The 21,844-nt window shown below is 58.2% G+C and overlaps 1 protein-coding gene across 2 annotated transcripts in view; it reads left to right on the top strand.

Annotated features, from left to right (window-relative positions):
• Positions 1–21,844, top strand: part of SCUBE1 (signal peptide, CUB domain and EGF like domain containing 1) — a 133,116-nt gene that overhangs the window by 48,807 nt on the left and 62,465 nt on the right. The gene's annotated exons all lie outside the window — the stretch shown is intronic.

Genomic DNA, 21,844 nt, shown 5'->3' on the forward strand with positions numbered 1-21,844 from the left:
ATGATGCAAGACAGCGGCCTGGTCCTGTTTGGAGCCAGGTCCTGGTTTGGCCTGTGAGCATTGGTTGTAGTAAGGACGTTACAAAGCAAACCTCAGCATCAGCCGGCGGTGGGGGGCACGATGATGGGGCGGACAGCGACAGTGGCTTCTGTGAGGTCACACGCTTACTCTGAGCTGGGCCCTCACAGCAGCCTGGCGAGGCCGGGGTATTATGACCCCGCGACAGGTGAGGAAGCTTAAGCCCAGTCAAGTTAGGGGACCTGCCCGAGGTCATACCTTAGGGACATGGCAGTCAGGATTCCAGCCCAGGTCACTAGCTGTGACATGATGAGGCTGGTAAGGAAAGAAACCGGGTGGAGGAATAGACAGAAATAGGCAGGCGCTGAAGGCCTCTTTGAGGAAGCCACATGTGAGCTGAAATGCAGCAAGGAGGGAGAACCACTGTGAGGCCAGGCGGGGTGTGTGTAAAGGCCCCGAGGTGGGAACGGACCAGACTCCGGGGAAACGCAGAATGAAGGGCGGGGTGGTGGGCACGGTGACCCCAGGGTGAGGGGAGCTTGGCAGGGGCCAGACCATGAGGCTGGTGGAACGTGGGCGGGAGTTTGGATTTCGTGCAGGGAGCAGCCATGGGAAGCTGGGTAAGCAGAGGCGGGGAAATGATGCTGGAGGGGAAGGCGGGGGGCACTTCTAGGGAAACCAGATGCTTCAGGGGCTGGGCCTCAAATTAATCGTGCAGTGGAGCCTGGAGTCTACGTGCCTCACCCCACCCAAAGGCCTGGGTGGCCAGATCTGGATTTATAGGTGAAGCCAGGAATCTAGATGTAACCAGAATACAGATTTGGGGGACTAACCCCAATCTACATTAACTGACATATTGGTTAAAGAAGTCCCTTTTCTCATTAGGACTTTTGTGTCAGTCTCTTAAGTTTTAAATCTGGGCAATGAATCAATCTGAAAAACAGGAGACAACTTCTTGGATACCTGCTGAAGGACAAGCGGCAGCATTTCCAGGGTTCCCGAAGGCTCTGTGGAAGGTCCGAAGAGGACAGGACAAGTGCACGGGGCGTTGGCCAACCGCTCAGTAGTGCCTGTGGGTGGGGACGGGCCTGGGTGACTGGACACGCTGCTCCCTCCTGAGCCTCTGTTGGTTGTCATGACAGTTGCTCATCATGATTGTGTGTTAACTTCAGTGACGATTGTTAGAGCTCAAAAGAGTGTGTTCAAGGTGCTGAGACCCAGCTTGTTTTGTACCTAAGTGGCCTCTGTTCCCCAGATCAGATTCCTCATGTCACCTGACTCTTCCTAATGCCTGTCAGCCCCTTGGAGCCTCCCCTGAGCTGGGTTTGATTAGAGGGGACCAGACACAGGAGCAGGGTCTGCTCCAGGCTCCTGGCCGAGAAACAAGGCCACGGGGCTCAGCCCTTCTGAGTGGCCCCACCTCCCAGGCGACGGCACAAACCCTGGCCAGAGGCGTGTGGATCTGGCCAGGCTGGGGTTGGGGGTTTTAGGTTCTCAGCCATTCTCACCTCCACTGGTCACATGGCCTCTGCCGTTACTCCTGCCTCTCTGAGTCTCCTTCTCTATAAATTGGGACCAGCAATCCCTCCCAGGCAAGTGGGGGCTCTGTTAGGGGAAATGCTTTGAAGGGGTCAAGTGCAGTGCCCGCCCTAGGAGTGGCAACTCACATGGACAGCTTCTTTAGGCCTTTAGAACTCATGCTTGATTTGGGGACACAGGCTGTTCCTCTCTCCCAGCTCTGGGTGGGAGGGGACCCACAGCTGTTGAGATCTGTGGCCTGTCTGTCTCTGCTCAGCACTTCTTTGAGCTGGTTCTGGCACCATCACAGCCCACACTCACTTCCCACTCAGCCTCTGGTCCGGCAAGCCACAAGTCCCTCTTCCACCCCACAGCCTGGGAGCAGCCGGGCCAGGCCACTCCCAGCCTCCGCTTCCGCATCACATCGTAGTCATGCGCCCAGGGGGCCTCCCCAGCCCCAGAGTAGACGGGCCACGAAGCAGCTAGCACGTTCGAGCTCCCTCCCTCTCCCGTGCCTGCTCTTTTTTTTTTTTAAACTTATGTCATATCTATGCTCCAAGAAGGTGTTGACTCCTGGATGAACTTTTCCCTTTCCTTCCAGTGAAGAATTCTTTCTTTCAGTCTGAGCAAAATTGATTTAGGGAGAACAAGGAGCTCCGAAAGGTCTGACGAGCTGTGTGATGGCAGGTCACTGTGCCATTCATTCATGTGCCAGGTGCTGGCTGGTCCCTAGGATCCCCGTGTGGGCAAAAGCAGGCATGATCCCTGTGAAGCTGTGCATCTAGAAAGGGGATTAAATGCTAAATAAGGATCCTAGGAGTTACCTTATAATAATGAGCTGAGAAAACCACTCTGGAGGGAGGGACCTAGGGGCTGTAGTGTGGTCGTCTGAACAGCAGAGACAGTAATGAGAATGGTCTCCTGGCCGGCCTGGTGGAGGATTGCTCTCTCACTGGCACTGATCCTGGGCCACCACTGTTGCCGATGGTAGTGGGTTTGAGATATGTGTGCCCTCTCCCCGACGCAGGAAGCTGTCCTGCACGGCTGGGCTCTGCAGCCTCACCAAGTGCCCACAGTGGTCCAGTCTGCGGTGGTGGTGGTGGAAGGCCCCAGAGTGAGAGGAAGTGTCACATTGTCCCCACAGCTGGAGGAAGCAGGACAGGCTGGCAAGGGCGCTTAAGGGGCTGTACCTGTCAAAGTCCATCCCCGAGGGCCCTTTGGCACAGAGGAGACCTGTCACCTCTGTGTTATGCCATGACTAGGAGCCCAGGTTCCAGGGCCCCACAGCCTAGGCTGGAATCCCAGCTCCACCGCCTATCATCTGTGTGACCTTGAGCAAGTCACTTAACCTCTCTGTGCCTGGTCTGTAAAATGGGGAGAGTCATAGTACCTACTTCCTAGAGTTAAAAAGATACTGAAAAGAAAGTTTCAATAAATGTGGGCTCTTATTATTGTTATTTATCACAGATGAGCAAACAGGCCCAGCGAGGGCAGGGCCTCACCCTCTCTGGGCCAGTTCCCGAGCCAGCAGCAGAGTCAGGGCCTGGGTGCACACTGAGCCAGGCTCTGCTGATGCGTGCTGGCTGCTGGCTGAAGCCTGAGCGTCAGCCGAGGGCGAAGAGGCGATCAGGAGTCAGGCCTCATCCTCAAGGAACTCCCTTCCAAGGGGTGAGCCGGTGGCCCTCGCACCTGGGTTTGTCTGTGCTCAGGGCAGGACATGCCCATCAAGACAACCGTTCATCCAGCACTAGCTCGCTCGCTGCTTGACCGTCCTAGGGCTGCACAGGTCAGACCAGCCCCTGCCCTCCAGGATCACCCAGCCCCGTCCTCCCTGTGGAGGTTTGAGCAGTGTGCCAGGCCCCTGCTAGGCACGGGCAGTCGGGAACCAAGACGTGAAGAGGACACCGGGCCTCTGTCTGTTCCCGCTGCTTCCTGGGCCCGGGGTGCCCCGCCCCACCCTGTCTACTGCCTGGTGCCCCGCTCAGCCCTGGTGGGAGCGCCCAGCACCACACAGCCTGTCCTGCACCGGCCCAGGGAGCACTGTCAGCCCCTGCCTCGTCTGTGCTCAGGGGGCTCCTGTCTCCCACCCCCACCGTTGCTGGCCACCGAAGGCAGTTTGCTACCTGCTGCCTGCGTCCCTGCAGCCTGGGAGCTCCCTGTGGGCGGGGGCCGTGTTCCCCACCTCTCTGTGTCCTGTGCTGACATGGGGCCCACGGCAAAGGCCTGAGGGAGGAAGGAGAGTGACGCTCAGTTCTTGGCGGCTCCCCGGGCCCGGACGCGCCACATCCTCGGGTTGTGCAGGTAGGTTCCTGGTCAGCACGTGCTAGTGGGTGCTGTGGTCTGCCCAGGCTGTGGACCAAGTGGTAGGGGCCCAGAGGCTCTGAGAGGCCATTGCACAGTTGACTGCACGCCGAAGCCCTGCTGTGCTGCCTCCTTTCCCATGCTGGAGGCACTGGGCCACGGGGCAGCTGAGCATCCGTGTCCCTGCAAGGCTGAGGCCCGTGCAGAGCGGATGTCAGGCTGGCATTCTCTCAGCAGGGGCGTCACGGGTTTACCTGAGTGCGTTTAATGTTCTGTTTAATATCCTTCTGAGCCTGTTTAAATGCACATATAAATATGGGTAGGAAACTGCACTGCCCGCCCACCACCGGCATTCCTGGTGACGCTCAGGGCCGCGTTTTCACACAGCTCAAGATTTGGCATCAAGGGTAATACTGGCTCCAGCCGAAATCAGAGGTGGGGGCCAGGAATAGGAAAGCTCGGCTTCTTCTGCATTAAATGATGATGGTGATGGTGAGAGCTGCATGTCCTGGGGGCTTACCGCCTGCCAGGCGCCGTGATGCGCGCTTTTCAAGCACTCGCATGTTACATCCTTACAGACTAAGAAACCGAGGCGCGGAGAGGATCGGAGACTTGCCCGAGGATGCAGCCAGTGGCACGGCAGGACCCGTGCTCTGGCGGGCTGGCCTCTGAGCCTGGGCAGCCTGTGTGGAGGGTTCCGATGAGGCTTGCACCTGCTCCGTGCAGCCGGCCCAGGCGGGGTGAGGCCTGCGAGAAGCAGAGATGCTCCTCAAGTGTGAGCGTCCCAGGTACCAAGTGTGCCTCTTTAAGCACCAAGAGTTCAAAAACATTTCGTAGTGGAGATTTCCCGAGATGGCTCACCCGATCCCTTCTCTCTTCAGAGGAACAGCCTAAGTTGGCCCGGTCCCTTTTCCCTACAATTCACAATTTTTGTTACGAACTCAGTGACTGAGACAGCCACTCCTCTGAAGGCCAGAGAATGCTTGTTAACGTCTGTCGCCGTGCTGAATGGCCCAGCTTCTGGGCTGGAGGTAACTCTTCTGATACTGCTGTTGTCTGCCGTTCCGCACCCCTGTCTGTAGGGGGTCTTGATGTGAAGCCAGCAGCCCAGGTTCCACGCGCAGAGGTGAAGACTGTGGAAGCCTGAGGGCTCCTGGCTTCTCAGGAAAGGGCTTGGGCTTTGCCACAGCTGTTTGCTCACAGGAGCCGTTTTCACCTCTTTCCGAGTTTGCAGGTATACTCTGGGACCTCTCTTAGAGTTCATCCTTTTGTTTATTAGACCCCTGCGTGAAGTATTTTTAGGATCTGTTCATTTTATCTGAAAGTTTGTACTCAACTGTAGCTAGAGACCAAACAATAGGGTTTTTGAAACTTTTTATTTTGAAGTAATTGTAGAGTCATAAGGAAATGCAAAAATAGTAAGGCAAGATCCCACATACCCTTCACTCAGTTCCCCCCAGTGGTCACATCTTACATCACTAGAGAACAGTATCGAGTCCAGGAAGTTGGCGTTAGTACGGTGTGCGTGTATGGTTCTCGGCCACGTTATTACATGTGGATCTGTGTAACCGCCTCGGCAGCCAAGAATTAGCATTTTAATAATAATTGAATAGCTGAGTACTCGTCCAGGCACATTACGAGCACTTTGCCTCTCTTAACCGGGGGGCTATATAAGTTAATGTTCAAACCAGTACACTTTTGAGAGTGAAAGGAGGCGCTATTAATTGTGACGGGGCAGCAGGTATAAACTGGGACTGTCCCAAGCAAACCAAGGCATATTGTCACCCTAAAATTACCTCATTCATAACCCCTTGAGCCCTATGGGGTAGGTACTATTACTCCCATGTGCAGATGGCAAATAACAGAGGCAGGTAGTGTGCCCGGGGTCATGTGGATCCTAGGAGTAGTACCAGGACTGGCACGTAGGCGGTCTGGGTTCAAATCATGACCAGCTTCTGTGGCTGCCTCCCGGTGTTTGAAGAGACTACAGCTATGCCGTGGTTCACCCCTTCTTTGGTCAGGCATGGAAATTGGGTTCTAAAGAGAAGAGGGACTGCCTCACCCAGTGTGCTGGTCAACCTGGACTGGGGCTGTGATGCTCAAATCTGCACCCAGGGTGTGGCGTGGCGTGGCGTGGCGTGGCATCACGTACTGGGTGGTCAGTTCGGGCCCTGGGCCACAGTGCTGAGGGGCTCAGCCAGCAGCCTGTTAAGATCACAGGGAACTTAGTTCTGCCTGAGGGCTGGGAGCCTGGGGGAGGTGGAGAGGGATCAAAGAAGAAGCCCCTGAGGGCGGGTGGCCTCTGAAGGAGCTGGAGTGGCGAGTGGGCGGCATGGCCGGGGGCTTTTGGGGGATTGTGCGGCAGTGATGGGAAGGAGGGGGCGAGAAGCTGGCGGGGCCGCCTGGGTCCAGACCTGGGTTGAAAGTAATGGAGGCAGCTGACATTGAAAAACGACTTGGAGTAGGGCTCTGAAGATGGAGAGGCAGAGACCCTAGACAGACGTGCAGTCACAGCCCTCTGTGGGCCTGAGTTCTGGGATGGTGTCTGAGCAGGGAGGGCCCTCAGACACTTGTCACCCTCCAGCCCTGTCTGACTGAGGAGGCGATTCTGTGGCAGAGCCTGGTGGGCTGGGTGCCAGTGCTGGTCCTGACCTCAGGTCATTTCTGTAAGCCATGCAGCCTCAATGGAGAGGAAGGGGGACTCGGATATGAGCCCCTTCCCTGTACGTGATGCTTTTCTCACGGGGTCACGTACAGATTCTGGGTCTCCTGCCGCTCCGCCCCCGGCACCCTTCCTGTCTTTTCACCCTGAGGTCGTCCAGCGGCTCTTCACTGCCTGGGCCCTTCATGCAGGCCGGCCTGGCCTCTCGTCTCTGGCCAGGGCTTCTCTGCCGTCTAAGGTTCCAACTTTATTCTGGTAGCCAGAAGAGTCAGTGTCCCTGCAGCCTTCTTTGCCCATTGGAGAGAGTGGGTCCTAGAGCCTGAAACCGGACCCAAAGCTGCCAGAAGTGAGAGGGTCAGGAGACCGTGTTTGGCAGGAGTTTGAACTTTGCTGTGACAGTGACGGGGCCCCCATCAGCCCCAGGGGTGGGCGTATGATCCACATTTGGGGAATATCGCTACCCACTGCGGGCTGGAAAGGGAGATGAAGCAATTTTCTGGGAGGTGGCCCTGGTGGCCATCAGAGTCTGGACCTCACCGGGGGCAGTGTGGGTGTACAGGAGGGTGGCTGAGCGGAAGGTGAGCTGCAGGGCAGGCAGGCCCTTCTGCAGAGAGGCCCGGCCCCCGCATCACGTAGGTGCGGAGTACTTCAGTGGCGGTTTGAAGGAGGGTCCAGTGGCTCTGGTCCACGTGGGGCCTTGTTCTTTTTAGAGTCCGGAACCCTGGAGGGGAGCCTGGCGCCCACAGCAGGACCAGCCAGTCTCTGCTTTTCATGAAGCTGAAGCCCGGGTCCTGCTCAGCCTCTGGCTCAGCGTCCTGACCGCAGGTGCCCGGGGCAACTCACGCACAGTGCGGGTGCCCACGCTCTCTCGCCCACTCAGCCTGGGACCCGAGCAGGTGGCCGGGATGGTGGGTGTGAGCTCAGGAACCGGGCTTGGTCGGGGGGCAGGGGCTCGGGAGTTTTCTGAGCTCCCCGCAGGGGGCATGGGGCCAGCCGTGCTCTGCCTTCTGTACTGCACTTCACTGCCCCGTGGCCAGGCCGGGGAAGGGGGCTGGGCTCCCCCGTGGCCCTTGGAGGAGAGCGCTCCTTCCAGCCGCACTCAGACCCTGAAGTGGAGCACAGGCCCTGCGCCCTCAGCCGCTCCGGGTCAGCCGCCGCCGCCGGGAGCCTCGCCCCGAGCCCACTGCCCAAAGCCCACACCCCCGCAGGACCGGCAGGGGACCCCTCGGCAGAGGTCCCCGGGCAGTTTTCGGGCGCGGGTCCCTGGGGACGGGTCAGGGCAGAGGGCCGGTGGTTCTCAGGGGAGATGGCCGCCCTCTCCGCCCCGGCCCGGCCCCCGTCCTGGGCCCCCCCCTCGCGCTCCTCCAGGCCGGTCCTTGACCCTCCTCTGGACTTTGTCTCCTGTCCGGCTGCTCCCGCCCCTCCTCCCGTCCCAGCCAGCAGGGGTCCTCGCCCGGCCCGGCCCCCCCTCTGCAGCTCGCGGTGCTCTTACACATCACATGGTGCTGTGATGCTCGCAGCTACCCCGGGAAGCACTTCGGGTGAGCGCTGTCACCCCGCCGCGGGAGGGAACCCCAGCTGGGCCACAGCGCAAGGCAGCACTCAGGATGGGAGGCCAGCGTTCTGACGCCAAAGTTAGGTTTTCTTCTCCTGCTCCACCCCCACCTCCGGACTCAAATGCCTGTGGCCAGAGGCTCACAGTCTCGCTTGAGCCACCCCCGCCGAACGTCAGCTTAGCATCCCATCAGTGTGCCTGGCTGGCCGGCTCCCGTTGCTTCCCGGGGCGTGATTCCCACATGGTGGGGTCTGGGCCAGGCCTTGACCTAAGAGGCCCCAGCGTGCTTCCTACAGGACCAGGGACACCCCCTGCCCTGTTCCAGGGCTTTCTGTCATCAGCTGTGGGTGCTAGGTTCCCCATGAGTATGTGTGGCCGGGAATTTTCTGTTTTAAGAGGGGAAATGGTGGCCATGCCGGAGAGTCCCCCACCCCAGCCTCAGGGCTGCCCCTCTGGCTGCTCCTTGGGGCGGAGCGTGGGGCAGGTTCTTCCCCCCGCCCTGGCCTACAGACCAGGTGGGCGGGAGAATAAACAGCTCTCGCATTTAGTGGGCAGATTTATGGTGCTGCCGGAGAAGGCCTGTCCCGGCCCTTTGCAGTCCAGAACGGCCCTGGAGGTGGGGACGATAAATCCAGCCCATTATTTTTTACGAGCCTCCCATCCCATAAACAACTCCTTTGGCTGGGCACACCTGGCCTCCAGCCAGCCCCTGCCAGGCAGCCCTGCAGGGACCCCAGTACTTAGTGGCATTGACGGTGGGCTTTCCTCCACGCTGCAGGACCTCGGCCTCCTAGTGTGGACAGCGCAGGGGTAGCTGGCCCTGGCCCTGGCTCCCTTCTCGGCTGCACGTCTGGGGCCTCAGTTTCTCATCTGTGAAATGGGACAAACATTAGTGTTCATTATAGAAATTTTCATGAGGACCAAAATGAGAGAATATGTGTATACTCTGTCCCCTAGCAGAGTGCCTGGACCTGAAATTGGTAAAACTGTCAGCTGTCACTGGGCATCACTATGTGCCAAGCACTGTGCCCAGACTGTGACGGGAGTGACCAGATGTGCTGTGTAGCTGTATTATCCCATTCTGCTGTTGAGAAAATGGAGATTGAGAAGCCAAGAGATTTGTCCGTAGTGAGTAAGTAGCACAGTCAAGATATGAACCCACATCTTACCAACTCCTGAGACCAATGATACTGAATGAACAAATGGATAGAGGGGTGGGAGCAGGGGTTGCCCACTGCCTGGAGCCCCTTGCAGCCCCGGGGCCCTGCCTCTCCACCCTCCTCCCGGGGCCAGGCTTCACCCTTCCCCTCAGTTAACTGTTTCCCCGGTCTCCCTGTCCCATCCGCCTTCTGACAGCAGTGGGAGCCACTGTTTTGCGTGACCCTCTGGCCATGTCATTCCCCACTGAGGACCTTCCTGTGCCTCCTCTCCCTGCCGTGCGTGTCATGAAGTTGCCACAACAAACCCTTGTCTCTCCCGCACCAGGAGCTCGGCCTTCACCGCCTTCCAAGGCCTTGCAGAGGGCGGCCCCTCGCCCATCCCCCACCTGCCTTCTGTTCTCCTCGTGACCGGGGAGCCCTTTACCAGTCATGGGCCTTGCTGTGTGCTATTTCCTCTGCTTCAAGTGCCATTCCCCATCCCCCTCACTTCCTGGAGAACTCTTCATCATCCTTCAAAACCCATCTCGCTTCACCTCTTGTGAAGCCGTCTCTGACTTCGAGGCAAGCATGTCAGCCTCTCTGCATGAGCTGATTCCTCTCCTGGAACACTGATCCTCCCTGCTGCCCCAAACTTGCCCCCTTGTTCCCCAGGCCCACACGGTGGCTGACCCAGTGTGTGCCCATGTATCTGTTTACCGAGTGAAGTGACCGTTCGGCAGTCTGTTCAGGTTAGAATAAATGGTGGGAATCAGCGTAAGTTGCCAAAGGTGGTTGTTCATGCCCTTGATACGGTCCCTGGGGAAAGGGAAAGGTACTCAACATTTGTTGAGTTCCTACTGTGTACCAAGTCCTTGGCACCCTTTAATCCTCAAAGGACCCTGGGAAGTAACAGCTGCCACCCTGTTGTGCAGGGGAGGGAACGGAAGTGCGGGCAGGGACAGCGGGCACAGCTGGTTTAGGACGAGCCAGCCCAGAGCCCAGGTGTTGGCGACTCCAAAGCCCAGCACGTGGCGGGCAGTGGAGGTGAGGCACCGGCTGAGGTGCCTGGGAGCTTCTCGTGTCCTTAGGGAATCTCCTGCTGGCATATCCCCCAGCGTTCTTGTAGCTTCTCTTCCAGGGCCCCCCAAAGCTGCTGGGGGAGCACTCGCTCAGCCGCCACGTTGGCCCTTCCTGCACTTGGGCTACGTTCGTCTGGTCCCCTGTCACGAGGGAGAAACAGACTTGCTCCCTGGTCACAGCCAGGCCATGGCCTGGGGCCTGTGTGAGCTGACTGTCCCCCCACGGCTCCCTTTAGGGTCCCCGTGGAGGGAGGGATAAGGTTGCCAGATAAAATACAGGACACCCATTGAAATTTGGATTTCACATAAATAATGAAGACTTTTTTTGGTGTAAATATGATCCATGCAACACTTGGATATGCTTATACTCAGGAAATACTTGTTTATCTGAGATCTGGACTTAACCAGGCATCCTATGTTTTTATTTGCTGTGTCTGGCAGCCCTGGGGAAGGAAGGGGGCACCTCTAGCCTCTGGAGCCCAAGCAGAGTGAAAACCCAGGAGGCAAGTCTCACAGGCCTGTGGTCCCAGCCACCTGGGCCTCAGAGAGGCTTGGATGTGCTCCTGGTGACGCCTAGTGATCAGCCAGGGAACTGCAGGGGACGGGAAGAGGAAGGCCGGTTAGCCCTGGGAGGGGATGCAGGGGGCAGGGGTCCAGGGTGAGGGGCGGCTCAGAAGGGACAGGCACTGCAGAGCTGGCCACACGGGGCCGGGGTAGGGGGTGGGCAGGGCAGCCTTTACTGAGCACCACCTGCGCCTTGAGGGGGTGGGCAGGGACCCTGAGCTGGAGCCATCACCTCTTTAGGGCCCTTTAATGATCTTCCTTCTCCACTTCACAGAGGAGGAAACCAAGCGAGTTCCAGGCCACATACCTTAGAGAGGGCTGGAATAGACATGGAAGTAGATCTGGTAAAAACTAGGCCCGCCCCACCTCAGCGATGCCGACCTTCCTGTGGCACCTGCAGCTCTGCAAACGTTTGTCCACGTGTGTCTGCACGCACTGCCGCGTGGTCCTCACAGCCACCGGACAGGCCCCCTGCCATCTCACAGAGGAGGCTTTCCAGGGGCTCCCAGTGCCAGGACTGGTCAAGGCACCAGAGGTGAGGGGCTGAAGGGAGGCTGGGGTCCATCCCTGCTCTCCGAGAAGGCCAGCCCTGCCCCTCTGCTCTCATCTGGCGCTTCAGGAGCCAGCCACAGTCTCAGCTGGCCATCCGTCCATCTGTCCACCTGCCCATGTACACAGCATCTGCCCACTCAGTGAGCAGCTGCGGCAAAGGACTTGGTCTTAGCTGAAAATGCCCCTGTGACGTGTGTGCCTCCTGGCTGGCTCTGCTGGCGGCCTCAGCACAGGGCTTGCACACAGGTGGTGCTCGGCAAAGGTGTAGAATGAGTGAGTGCGGGAAAGGGTGAGCCTAAAGGCTGGTCGACAGCCCTGAACCAGCAGTGCCTCGTGAGCCACCTCCTGATGTGATGGAAGGAACACTGAACTTGGACTTCCCTGGCTGTCCAATGGCTAAGACTCTGTGCTCCCAATGCAGGGGGCCCGGGTTCGATCCCAGGTCAGGGAACTAGATCCCACATGCTGCACCTAAGAGTTTGCCTGCCGCAACTAAAGATCCCGCGTGCCGCAACTAAGACCCAGTGCAGCCAAACAAATTAAAAAAAAAAAAAAGGAACACTGAACTTGAGGGTCAAGGCATGGGGAGCCAAGGGGATTGGGAGTCAGAAGATTACATGTGGACGCTGTGCTAACTGCTGCATGGCCCAGGGCAAGTCCTGTCCGGTGGGCTTCAGCCTCCTCGGTGGAAAAGGAGGGGCTTCATCCGGATGCTCTTTAAGGTCCCTTCCAATTCTTGCTTTCCAGAAAGCCAGTCCATTCTGGCTGTTTGCTTGTATGTAAACTCAAAGCAGGATGGCTTGGTTTCAGAGACGGGCCTTTGTCTGTAAGTGCGCAGGCGCTTCGGGGCCAGCCACGCTGTGGGTGTCAGTTGCACACCTACGACGGGCTCAACTGTGGTCCAGCCACTGGGAGAGCAGAGCAGGATGAAAGGCACAGACAAGAAGCGGGCTGGTCCTGCAGAAGGAAGGGCCTGGTGTCCGGGAGACCCTACCTAAATATTTGTGGAAGGAAAGCACGTAGGCAGGTGAGTAGATAAACATGGAGGGCGTTGGGGATCAAATCACACAAGGGCTGGACTGCCGAGGCTGCACCAGCTGGGCAGCAGGTGCTGCGGGGAAGGCAGGGTGCACACTGACAAGGACCAGTCCCCCCGGGGCCCTGGCAGGGGGCATCCAGCCTGAAGGCAGGGGTGGAGGTGGTGGGACGGCCCAAGGGTCTGTGTGCCGGGGAGTGGGCAGTGGGGACCAGTGAGGAAAGGATCGGGCTGATGAAAGCAATGAGGCGCTGGAGGAAGAACAGAGCAGAGTCCCCTCGAGGGCCACCGAGGCAGCCAAGTGAGCACAGGGCTGGTGGGGTGTGACGTGAGCACTTGGCCAGGGGTCGGGTCCCTGCTCCACCACACAAGGTGGGGGAGCCCTCTCCGAGCCTCAGCATCGTCACCTGTCTGGTGGGCCTGCTGACGGTACCTGGCACTCAGGATCGTGAAGATAGTCAATTAGGGAAGTTTGCAAAGAGCCTGGCATGGGACCTGGCATTGAGGTGCTCTGGGCAAGTGGAAGCCCACAGACTTACTCCTATTTCCCAGGTGGGGCCACCCCTAGGGATGCAGCCTGGGGTAGGCTGGGCTCATGGTCAGCTGGGGGTCTAGTCTGGGGCAGCCAGCTGCTGGCGCCCCAGCCAGGCCTGGAATTGCCCGGAAGGATGTAATTTCAGGGGCACAGGGTGGGAGACAGAGCCCTGCATTCTGTTAAGCCCAGGCCCCATAATGAGAGGCTCTCCGAGCACCATCCAGGCACAGATGCCGTTGGAGTGTAATTAGGGGATCGAGGTGGAGCCGGACCGGCGGGCAGGCAGGCAGGCGGCACAGGCTTGGGGCCAGCACTGCCCTGCAGGCAGCAGCCAGGCCTGGGCCTGCAGACAGACACGTCCTGTTGCCCAAGTATTGGCCGCTGTTCTGATGCAGAATCCAAAGCCCAGAGTGGCTGAGCCCAGGCCCCTCGCCAGTGTAGCCGGGTTTAACAAGCATTTCTCAGGCCTGAAATGGGCACTGTGCAGTGGCCAGGGGGTGGGGGGAGGGCAAAGGGGTGACTTGGGCTTGGGCCCTGCCTCTCAAGGACCCCCCCCCAGTCTGGTGGGGGGAACCCAGCAAACCCTGAAGTTACAGTTCGTGTGGTGGGTGTTATGAGAGAGGGGAGTCCAGAGGGCTGTGGAGGCCCAGGCCGGGCCCCTAATCCATCCTAGGGACTTGAGGGGAGGGTGGAAACAAGGAGGGCTTCCTAGAAAAGGTGACACCCAAGCAGAATCTCAAATTGCTGGCCGACAGCCAAGTGCCCCTGTTCCCTAGAGCCACGGCAAGCAGAGGATGGGGAGGACCTAGAGTGCCATGCTGAGAACTTTCCTGGGCCCTGGCTGGGGTGGGAGCATTGAAGGGTTTTTAGCAATGGGAAGATACAGTCAGGTTTATGCTCTATAAAGTTCCTTCTGCAGCTGGAGAAGGTCAGGTCTTCAAGTCAGACAGAACAGGGTTCAAGTTTCAGCTCTACCACATCCTACCCAAGTGACCAAGGGCAAATTGCTCCATCTCTCTGAATGGTTCTGTAAAATGATGACAAAACTACTTACCTTGCAGAGTGATATGGTAAGGGCCTGTGTTCTCACGTCTGCCTCTGTGCAGGGCCTGGGGTTGGGCCCTGCGGATCAGGAGGGAACAGGGTGTGCTCCCAGCCCGCAGCCAGCTCAGGCAGGGGTTCTGAGGACCATGGAGGTGTCACTCCCGACTCGGGGGAGGTTTGGGGTGAAAAAGCAGGCATCCTGGAGAAGCTGGCATTTGATATGGGCTTGGAGAGACAGAATGTGGAAAAGTGGACATAGCCAGGGAGGGCAGGGGCTGGGTCATTTCCGTGCTTCACACCCTGGGGAAAGGTAAGGAAGAGAAGGGGACAGCTCGGGTTTCCCTGCCCCTCCCCTGGCCGTGAATGCTCCACTGCCTCCTGGAAGTCCACTGGGAGCGCAGGTTCTGAAGTGAAACACGGTACGCCTGTCTCATCCGTGTCCGTTGGGCAAGTTACCAAGCCTTTCTTGGGTCCTACTCTCCTCACTGGCACAGTGGGGATGATAGCATCTACTTTGAAAAATGGTCCTGAGACTTAAAGGTGATTATTCACGTAAAGTGCTTAGGTGCAAAAGGTACTCAGTAATGGTAGCTACGGTCGGTCGGTCGGTCGTCATCTGCCTGCAGAGAGTTTCAGTTTCCTGTTTTGCAGCCCAGAGCTGCCCCCATTCTGTCTTGCTTCAGGGCTGCCCCTAGATCCAGCCCCCTCACCTCAGTTATTAACCTCTCGGTGCATCCATTAAGTGGGCCAGTACCGGACAGAAGTGCCCCGCTGAGGTGGTGGGGAGAATTCGTGAGAAAACATATGTAAAGCGTGTGGCGCAGCCTGGCACACAGGCGGCTCTGGGCGGACGGGCACAGCTGTTGTCCTCGTCACCTCTCCCACCGTCCCATCCTTGCTGCCGCCCCTGTGCCTTTCCCCCCACGGCGGGACCTTGCTAGCGTTCCTTTCAGCGCCCCCATTCGAAGCATGTGGGAGCCCATATTTGTTTCTCCCTTCCTGGCTTGGCCAGCTTGCCGAGTCTGGGCTGGGGAAGGCAGCAGCCTCTTCCTGTCACCCCCCCAAGGCTCCAGCCTCTTCCTGGGCTCTGTCATTTTCTACTGATGAGGTGGAAGGGGAGGAAAATCCCTTCCTCCCAAGTTGGGGGAGGACGTAACAAGGTAATTGTTCTCTTCTCCCTGCTCTGCCGTTCCCAGCTTGCCTTCCCTTCCTGCGTGTTTAAGGGATAGGGATGCGGAAAATGATGTTATTGATGAAGTCGCCATAGCAACGACCCCTGAGAGGCACACATTCCAGCTTTGTTATTCTGGGCCGGGGGCTACGAGAAAGGCTGGCCCCTAAGTACAAACAGATTGGCCCCCAGCCCCACTGCCCTGCTTTAGATGCATCCGTGAACTTTGCTCTACAGAAGACGCGATGTACGCACTGGTTTGGGGCAGGCAGAGTCCGCCATCGTTTACCTCTGTGCACACTCTTGTAGAGCATCAAAAAATGATAGGAGACCTTTGGGAAAATAGGCCCTGGTGGGAAAGGGCTGCGGGGGCCTGTCACCGGGCCTAGAGAGTGCAAGAACCTGGGGAGGGGCCCATCAGAAGGAAGCTCGGGGCGCTTGGGAGAGGAAGGTGCAGCCCGGAGTTCTCGTGCATGGTGTGGCCCTGGCACGTCTTTCCCCAACCCTGATCCAGCCTCTCATGGGCTTGTTTGTAAAATGGGCACGGCCATACCCACTTCTCAGGCTTACGGTGAGGGTTACATTAAATGGAAGTACAGTCAGAGCCCGAGTCCCTACATCATGTCTTCTGGAAAACTGAGAGAAAGGGGCTCTGAAGTGTGTCCCAAATCCAGCCTTCGTCCCTGTCCCCACACACGCTGCCATCCCTTCAGGCTCCTTCGTCCCTTTCAGGGTCATAACAGTTGCCTCCCACCTGCTTCTGGCTTGCACTCTAGCCCCAGCAGGTTGCCTCCATGCAGCATCCAGAGATCTTTCTAACACAAAGTGCATCGCTGCCCAGTTTACAACCCTTCAGTGGCTCCCCCTGCCCAGGATAAAGTCCCTCAGGTCCTTACCTGCACCCTTAGCCAGCCTCACTGGCCCAGAGGAGGGACCTGCACCTTGAGTGAGTGCCTGGGAGGCAGGTCCGACAACTATTCACTTTTCACAGGAGAAAACTAAGGCTCAGAGAGGTGAAGTGATTGCCCAAGGTCATGCAGCAAGCGTCAGAGTCTGAATATGGACCTGGCGATGTGTCAGCAAAGCTTCTGTGTCCTCATTGCTCCCCGCCCCATCCTGGGCACCAAGGAGACACTCGGTCCGAGTTTGCAGAACGTAATTGGATTTGGATGGATTGGATCAAATTAGATTCGACCTGGCGGGCAGCCTGGCCTGACTGGCACCAGGCCCCTGAAGACCAGGATTTCTGGGAACAACTCTGAAGTTATATCTCACTTCCCCTCGAGGAGGGGAGATGAACAGGGCTTTCTGCTGGACTCAGCACTGCATGGTGTCAAGACGGGGAGTGAGGCCGAGGGAGTGGCTGCACTTGGCCCCGGGGCAGCTCTCTTGTGGCCCAGCTCCCAAGAGTAGACACGGTACAGAGCAGGGGGCCACAGGAGGACAGAGTGAGACAGGGCCCTTCGGTTCCGCAGGCTCGCAGAAGCCTGCTCTGTGCCCAGTTCTGGGCTCCGCCCTTGTTCTGGAGAAGCCTGTGGAGACAGTGTGCCAGCCAGAGCTGGCGGGAATGGTCCGGGCTGCCTCAGAGGAGCGGGGATGGGGCTGCAGCAGGGTGGGGGACCTGAAGTCCCTTCCAGTGTGGAGCCCAGGACCATTCTCCTGGAGCAGAAGTGCTTGGTAACACGCACCTTGCATGCTCCGGGGTTCACCTTTCACATCCAAACTTCCACTTGGCCCCGTGGCCCTCAGCAGTAGCCCTCCCGGTACTACCCCTGTTAGCTTGCAGTGCCCAGGACCGCCTTCCTGGGTGGACAAGAAGGGAGAGCCGTCCGCACTATCCCTGAGGCTCTGAGGCACAGAGGAAGCCATGCCAGGCCCCACGTGTTCCCTGCCCCGACCTGCACCTCCGCAGTCCCTCTGCCAACGTGACTTCATCTGTAAGGTGAGGGGCTGAAGTGGGCCACCCTGGGGTCTCTAAGCCTGTAACCCAGAGCCTCCCAGAGGGGCTGGGGCAGAGCTCCCCAGGATACTGTGTTAAGTGAGTGAGTGGGAGGGGCCTATCCACGAGTGCCTGCAGGACTTCTCAGAGCCTTTAACGTGCATTGCGAATTCCCTACATCAGGCGACCTGAGATGCTGTGTTTCAAAGAACACACAGCAGCGAATGCCACAATAGTGCTTTCCAAATTCTCTATGCCTCTCGCCTTGTCCCCTAAATAATAGGCAATGGGCTTAATCTGCTCTGAGGTAAGAAAGGCTTCATTTCTCTCTCCTCTTCCTCCCTTCTCTCTCTTTCTCAACCCCATTCTTCTTTGCTTTCTTTCAGTTACTGTTTGCTGATCCCTAACTCTGGGCAGGCCCCGTGCTGGGTACTTGGGATACAGAAAAGAATAAAGGTCAGATCTCCCCTCAAATTACCCACGGTTGGCAGGAGAGAGCAACTCAGCGGCTACTCGCATTTTACACAAGGCAGAATGAAGCAGGAGCAGTGTAGAAAAGCTTTAGGAACAGCCCTACTTTCTTAGGAACCCGCTCTGTGCCACACACATTTCATAGTCTTCTCATTTGAGCCTCACAGCAACCCTCGGAGGTACACGTTCTGACAACCCATTTGTCAGCTAAGAAAAGGGAATAAGGCATCTGACCAGAGGCTCAGGTTCGAGCAGGCGAGCCCTGGCCCCGGCCCCTCCTGCATGAGGCTCAGCCTTCCTCAGAGCATTTTGATGGTGTGAGCACGTGGCCAGGCTGGCCTGCCGGCCTGGGGGCTGGACTCTCCCTCTGGTGCCTTCTCATCCGCTCCCCAGTAAGATCTCCTGAGCATCTGCCATGTGCAGCCAGGGTTCTGGGCGCGGGACACAGCAGGGATGAGACACGGCCTCTCGGAGCTCGCTGGCTGGTGGGCGGGACGGCTGCAGGGGGACAGGCACGGGCGAAGTGCAGAGCCGGCCCTCAGCGTTGTGCCAGCTGGAAGGAAGAGACAAAGCCAGGACCCGCGGTCTGCGGGACAGAGCTTGAGCCGCGCCCAGAGAGTGAAGGAAGGCATCAGTTAGCCGCCAAGGGGAGCCACTCAGCTCGGTGCTGCCCTGAGGCGTGGGTCTCATAGGCCAGCCCTTTAGCGCTCCCCTTGCTTAGGACGCCAGAGTGACCTTGCTCATAGAGCCCGTCACCTTTCACGGAGCCGCTGCAGAGGGCGTGGGCCAGGCCCGCCCGAGGCCGCGCTGCTATACCTCCAGCCCAGTGGGAAGGCCGGTGGTGGCTGCAGAGGGGGAGTGGGGACTCAGAGGACAAGCAGGTGAGAGGTCGGGACCCCAGCTGTCATAAAGCACGGCTGCTTGAGGAACGTCACGCTGTTCGGAAAGGCTAGAGAGGTGACACAAGCAGGAGAGATGAGGCTTCGTGATGGTTCTGCAAGTGAGCTGAGGCTCCGCCCTCGTGCTCAGCGGCAGCCGGGTGAAGGTCAAAGAGCAGCGAGGGGTTCTGTGCTTCGTTGAGGGGCTGCCCGGAGAGCTTCCCAGAGGCTGAATTTGCCTTGAATTCTCATAGGCTCTTAATTCTGAGGACAACAAATAGTAACAGGTGCCATTTATTAGACCAGCTCTGTGCCGGGTTCCTAGTTCTGTTCACCCCAGAAAGTGCATGCTGCCTGTCAGTCATCTGAGTCCCACAAGGGTAGCTCAGTGACCCCCCAGACCAGGAGAGCCGTGGCTGGGAGCCCAGCGGCCTGGGTTCCAGGCCTGCCATATGATCTGGGACAGTCACCCCTGCCTCGAGGCCTCATTTTCCCCATTTGGAAGATGGATGGCCAGGAGCCGTCCAGCCCTGACCATCTGTGGTCCTGCCAGCCATGAAGCCGAGCTTCTCGTGGCCCGCGGAAGCCAGTGCCGCCCCAGAGTGGAGGGGAAAGTCACGCAGTTCCCGCGTCCACAGCTGGGCAAGGGGCTGAGTCACCCGCACAGAGGAAGCCGTACCCCCGGCCCCTAGCTAGGCGGTTGTAGCCTTCTTTGGAGTGGTTGCTAGGGTCATTTTTAAATGTGATGGCAATGCTCTCACGACCACCACGTCAGGAGCCTCCAGAAGCGCTCGGGCTGAGCAGAAGCTCTCCAGCCGTACGTGAGCCTGGCTGTGGGTGGCTGCCGCTCCCAGCTGTGAGGCCCAGACCGAGGCTATTCCATCTCCCCTCCCTTCGCTGTGGGCACTCGGAGCATCCCCTCCTGGGCAAGACCTGCCCTGGACGGTGAGGTCACTGAGGAGGCCCGGAGCGCAGCCTGAGTCACCCGGAGAGCAGAGGGGAGCCACACAGCCACCCCCCAGCGAAGACAGCGTGGGTGTCCAAAAGGCCCTTGACTGGCCTGAGGGCCAAGGAAGGCTTCCTGGAGGAGGGAGGGACGTAGTGGCACGGGCATTACAGGGCACACGCCTTTTGGGCCGGCAGCTGTAGCTGACTGGCCCCGAGAGCGCCCAGTCTGCGGCAGGCCCAGCCGACGGAGACTCTCCGCTAGTACAGGCAAGGGTGACAAATGCCTGGAGAACCAGGGGCCAGGGCTCCAGACAGTACGGTCGAGAATCACGCCCATCCCCCCTTCTCCTCTGCAAGGACCCCTCCTCTCAGCCAGCTCTCCTTGTTTTAGAAAATACCGTTTTTAACAAAAGACGTACTAATGTTAATGTGTAATAAAGTTTAAATTTCCATTTTTAAATAAATTAATAAAGATAAATTTCCCCATTTAATCTCTAGTAAATATTTATAGCCATAACACAGAAACACAAGCTCCTTGGGCTCCAGTTTGACCATCTGATTTGCATAAGTGAGAAAATCAAGGTGAAGGAATAATGAGAGTAATAAAATCAGCTGAAACCAGAGGTCAGCGTGCTGAGCAAAATGCATGCTTCATTCATTTTGACTTTTTTTTGTCTTCTTCAACTTCAGACTTTTTTCAGCCTTTATGGTAGCTGCCAGGGTGTTTGTGTTTTAAAACATCTGTCAATTCTCAGTTGCCCCATGCCCAGGCTTAAAGTGGCCGAGGTCAAGATTGAGCTAGTCCTCACCTTGAACAGGAGGCCAGTGAGTCACCTGGGGAAGGAGGTCTCAGGGCGGTGTGGGCGGACAGCAGCTCTTCCTTTCATCTGCACTTAGCCTCTTGAGGGACTTGTGACCTCTAACCTCTCACTTGACCCCTGACCTCATAAATTCTGGAAACTCCTCACAAATCACCAGGAAGATAAACATCAACCGGGGTCAACTGAAGGGGGTTCCAAGCCGCTCCAGGCAGACGGGGAGGGGGGATCAAGTCTTCTGGGGTGGAGGGGATTTCCCAGAAACTGTGGGTGACTCAGGAGAGGGGCCAAAGGGCCCACCTCAGGGAACCCTTGTTCTCCCTGATCACACCAGGGCCCTCAGAGTGCATTTTGGCGAGATGCTTGGCAGGCGCTGACTGGGTGGGTGGTGTGTAGAGACTGGGCCTCCGGAGGTGGATGGTCTCTAGTTCCTGCCCTCAAAGCCTGTGGGCAGCCCAGCTCTGCACTCAGCGAGGCCTCTGGGAGGGGAGAAGACAGGGAACCTGGCTGGCCTTGGGAGGCACAGGACTTCCGAATCGGCCAGAGGACGAGCTGCAGGGGCTGCCGGGCAGGGCCAACATGGACAAGACTCCAGGTAAAAAAGCCCGCTGCAGCTAGAGCCTGGGGGTGCCGGAGCAGGCAGTGGGGTGGCCCAGCCCTGAGCCCCTGCGGCAGTCTCCCATTTCTGAAGTTTCCCAGCCAGCAGGGGAGTCCATTGCTAACTGCCCTTTTAAGTTGAGGCCTCGGAGGAAAAGGTGCCTGAGGTTTGCAAACATTTTTGCTTTAAAGAGGAACATCTGCCAACCAGCAGGAATCTGAGGCTGAGATTAGGAACACAGTGACGTGTGTGGCCTGGACCCGGAATAAGCTCGGAGGGCGGAGGGACGCCTGCTCGGGGCTCCCGGGCCTGCAGGGCTCTGCACTGAGGCTGGGGGTTCCGTGGGTCCTGGGGAGCACTGCAACGACCAGGTACACGTAGAGACCCCCTCTGGAAGCTGGGGGATTGTGTGTGGCAGAGCGGTGTTTAGTTCAGGACACAGCCGTGGGGCTGGTGAGGACGAGCCTCTGCCGCCCCGGGGTCCAGCGGGCCAGCACGGCAGCGTCTGACTTATGCAGAAGTGCAGTGAGAGGGGGCTGAGCGGGCTGCCGGCGCCTCTGGGTGCGACAGCTGGAGGCCGGCCGGGGCGTGTCGGCACCCTGACCCGTCAGCACTCCTCTGTGTGCCCAGCCTGAAATGCAAGTCTCCACCTGCCCCACGGGGGCTTATGGCATCCCCGTACAAACTGAAAAGTGCTGCGCACCACCATCGTTTTAAATGCCACCCACATCTGCTTTCGTGGGGAAGCCATCTAAACCCCTGACCTGGGAAGCATTCTGTAGCCCATGCCCTGTGATCTGACCCCGGTCAGGAGCTTTCCTCCGTGGGTCCTGCGAGCTCATTTACGGCCCTCCGAGCAAGGCCTGGCTCTAGACCTGGGCACCGTGTCCTCAGTTTCCCCCTAGGGGATCGCCATCTGGATCACTAGGTGCACCCCCCGTGTGCATGCCATGCACGTGCCAACGGCAGCCCAAGAACACTACGTTTGCTTGTGACATTTCGCCAGTTATCTCTTCTA

This window comes from Eubalaena glacialis, chromosome 11, assembly GCF_028564815.1.
Source record: "Eubalaena glacialis isolate mEubGla1 chromosome 11, mEubGla1.1.hap2.+ XY, whole genome shotgun sequence".
Classification (NCBI taxonomy): domain Eukaryota; kingdom Metazoa; phylum Chordata; class Mammalia; order Artiodactyla; family Balaenidae; genus Eubalaena; species Eubalaena glacialis.